At 25.5% G+C, this 3,976-nt stretch overlaps 1 protein-coding gene across 2 annotated transcripts in view; it reads right to left on the bottom strand.

Annotated features, from left to right (window-relative positions):
- Positions 1–3,976, bottom strand: part of LOC117167152 (patj homolog) — a 96,339-nt gene that overhangs the window by 58,698 nt on the left and 33,665 nt on the right. The gene's annotated exons all lie outside the window — the stretch shown is intronic.

Genomic DNA, 3,976 nt, shown 5'->3' with positions numbered 1-3,976 from the left:
AGTATTTGTTGTAAGAAAAAGGTAACCTCGAAAAACGTGATATAATTAAAATAATATATATATATATAATAATAATAATATGATATAATTAAAATTATAATCAAATAACCGTTTCTTATACTTGTAAAGCGTGAAACATTTCATTTTGTTTATTGGCCAACAATTTCTAAAGAAAGCAGAATCATAAATAAACAAATTGTTTATTTTTTGTGAACATAAGTCGTTCTCGTGAAATCTTTGGGAATATTTTTTAATCTTTCTAGTCTTTGAAATCCTTGAAATTTTTCAAAGTATTTAAAATCTTTGAGAAATCTTTGTCAAATCTGTTGAACTCTTTTAACATTTCTTTTTAGGTCTTTAAAGTCTATGATATATTTGTGCAATTTTTCTTTAATCTTTGTTTGTGCAAACTTTTGTGTTCGTTTGAAATCATTGAAATCTTTTGAAATCTTTTCAAATTTCTTGAAATCTTTTAAAATCTTTCCCATATCTTTTGTATTTACTTGATATCACTGGAATCTTTACAACTTTTGTGAAATATTTTGAAATTTTCTAAAAAACATGTGAATTTGTTTCAAATGTTGAAAATGTTTTGTATTTTGGCGTAATTTGAAATTCTTGAAATTTTATTAAATCCTTATGAATTCTCTGAAATACTTGTCAAACCTTTTCTATATGTTTTATATTTATTTGAAATTACTGGCATATTTAAAACTTTTGTGAAATATTTTTAAATCAAAATTTAAGAAATTTAAGTTAGATTAAAATCCAAATTAAAAATCCTATTTAACGTCCAATAATTAAATTGATGCAAACTCCTTATAAAAAAAACAAGAATCCAACAAACAAATTTGGACCACAACAAACAAACAAAAATAAAAACAAACAACTTCTATAGTAATCTGAAAAAAAATTTTTTAAATAATTTTCGGACAAAAAATAAAAAAGGGGAAAGAAAAATTAGAAATTGTTGTTTGTTGTGGTCAAAATTTGGTCGTTGGATTCTTCTTTTTTTAACAGGAGTTTGCATCAATATTTTTAAATATTCTAAAAAAATATAAATTTTTTTCAAGTTTTGGAAATGTATTTTGGCGTATTTTTCAAAATCTTTTAAAATTTTAATGGATTCTTCGAAATATTTTGGTTAGTCTTTTGTATTCGTTTGAAACCATTTAAATATTCATAAAATCTTTTGAAATATTCTAAAAATTTTTAAATTATTTTACATTATTAAAATGTTTTGAAATATTTGAAATCTGGTGTAGAGTGCCCTTTTTAAAATCTTTGAAATTCTTGTATTCTTTTGACACCTCTATGAAATTTTGAGAAAATCTTTGAAATATTTGTGGAATCGTTTGTATTAATTTAAAATCATTAAAATATTTGAAATCCTTGTGAAATATTTTGAAATCTTCTTAAACTTTTTGAAATCGTTTAAACTCTTTGAAATGTGTTGAAATCATTGACATCTAGTGTACTGTAATCCTTTTGAAAATATTTAAAATTCTTGAAATCTTTTGAATTTCAAAATCTTTGTGAAATATTCGAAATCTTTGTGAAATCTTTGAAATCTGGTTTACACGCCTTTTTCAAATCCTTGAAAGTCTTTGAAATTCGTGAACTAGTTTTTAAAATGTTAAAAAGCCCTTTCAATATTATAAAAGCTTTGAAATATTTTGCAAAATTTGGAAATCTTTAGAATCATTCTGTAACCTTATGAAATCTGATGTATACTCAAAAACTGAGTGTTCAACCTCTCGAAAACTGTTTTAAAAGAAGAACAAAAATTCTAATTCAAGTTTCTCATCAGAAATTCAAGGAGATTTCCAGATTTTCAAGGTCTCTCGACACCCCGCAAACAAATATAACCTTTTTTTAATTTCAGAGTTGGTACAGGTCAGGTAATTCCAGAAAAGCAGGGAATCTCAGGGAAAACCTGACAGTGAAAACTATTTGCTTGAAAATTAATCTGTTTTGCTTGAGAATTCAAACCATTTTGTAGAAATTTAGCTTTTTTGGTAGAATTCAACTATTTTGGGTATAATTTTTGTTGCTTGAAATATAATATATCACTTTTTTCTTTGAGAATTCACCTTTATTGGTAAAAAAATTCAACTACTTCGTTCGAAGTGCAACTACTTTGTTAAAAATTAATAAATTTGGTTGATCATTCATCATTTTAATTGAAAAACTTGTCTTTTGTTTAAAATTTAATTATTTTGTTAAAAATTATGTTTTTTGGCGAAACTTACTTGATTCAGTTGCAAACTTAACTCATACACGTTTGGTTCAAAATTTATCTTGTTAAGTTGAAAATTCAAATATTTATTTTAAAATTTCTGTATTTTATTGAAAGTACGAATTTTGTGGGAAAATATGCAATCTTCTTGGTGACTGATTCATGTTTTTGGTTGGAAATTCCTTGAAAAATGAAAATATTGGGCTGAAAATTCATGTCCTTTGTTAACAATTCATCTATTTTGTTAGAAAATTTATCTTATTGGTTGAAAGTTGATCTTTTTGGATAAAAACTATTCTTTAACTATTCCATTTTGTGTGGAAAAGTTATCTCTTTTCATAGAAATATAATCTTTTTCATTAAAAAATGATCGGTTTAGTCGAGAATATGACTTTTATATTTTTTGCTAAGAAGTAATTTCTCTCATTGACAAAAAACGAACTATTTAGTTGAAAATTTGTTGTTTTTTTGTTGATAGAAAATTCACCTTTGGATTGAAAAATACACTATTTGGTCACAAATATATATTTTTCGTTAAAAATTCATCCCTGTGATTAAGTATTAATTTCATTTGTTGAAAATTAATATCTTTTTGAAGTTAAAATTAATTTTTGGTAAATGAAGCTATAACTACATCGTTTTCGTTGAAAAAGTATGTTTTTGGTTAAAAATTAATTAATTTGGCCGAAAACTGTTTTTTTTTTTAAATTACTTTTCTTACTACAAATTGAAATATTATGAATTTGGTTTTTAAATTGATATTTTTTAGTTTGAAAATGAATTAATTGGTTGAAAATTAATTTTTTTTTTATTAGAAATTCTTGTACTTCGTTAAAAATAAGTCTTTTTTGGAAGAAAATTAATCTGTTGGGTTAAAAATTCAACTAACTTTAGTTAAAAATTAATTTCGTTGGTTAAAAATATATCTTTTTGAATTGAAAAAACAACAATATCAGAACAAAGGGGCGTGGCCTAATGCCTGAAACTTCGAGACCTACGCTTTAAAAGCAAGGGTTTCGAGATGTTAGTTCTCACGTCAGAGAGTAATAAAATCAAGGAGTAGGATAAAACCGAGGAGTAATAAGTTGCCTATTACATTGAATTCTTTTACCATTTAAATTAAGCGCCCTTTCAAATTGGAAACAATACATTTTCTCGCGTAATTGAAATAATGTCATTATTATTAATAAAGATAAAAAATACGATTTCTTAAATCCTAATTCAAAATGTTCAAGAAGGCTTATTAAATTCTCATACTCGTGAGAATTTCATCGAGCACTTAAACTCTTTAGGACACTAATGAAGAAGCTTCTAGCTAGTGTTCTAAACAGTTTAAGTGCTCGGACAAATTCTCACGAGCATGAGAATATGCTTTCAGAATTTAATGAATATTTATAAGCATTTTGAGTTAAGATTGAAAAATTCTATTTTCTATCTTTATTAATAAGAATTACATTATTTAAATTTCGAAGGAACAATGTATCACTAAAAATTGGAAAAGGCGCTTAATTTAAATGGTAAAAGAAGTCAAAGTGATAAAAAACATATTATTCGCAATTAACAATGCCTTATTCAGGGTTGCTGCAATGTCCCAATTTCTAAATTCTTTTAGGTATAATATGAACCATACACCTCGAAGATTACACAGGCCGACAAAATTTGACAAAGGTCCGGAACCAGAGACCAGACCTAGTATACCCGAAGGTTTTTGCTGCGCTGAATCCGAATCCGACCTCA

Source organism: Belonocnema kinseyi, chromosome 1, assembly GCF_010883055.1.
Source record: "Belonocnema kinseyi isolate 2016_QV_RU_SX_M_011 chromosome 1, B_treatae_v1, whole genome shotgun sequence".
In the NCBI taxonomy this organism is placed as follows: Eukaryota; Metazoa; Arthropoda; class Insecta; order Hymenoptera; family Cynipidae; genus Belonocnema; species Belonocnema kinseyi.
This window is presented reverse-complemented; position numbering and strand designations above follow the sequence as displayed.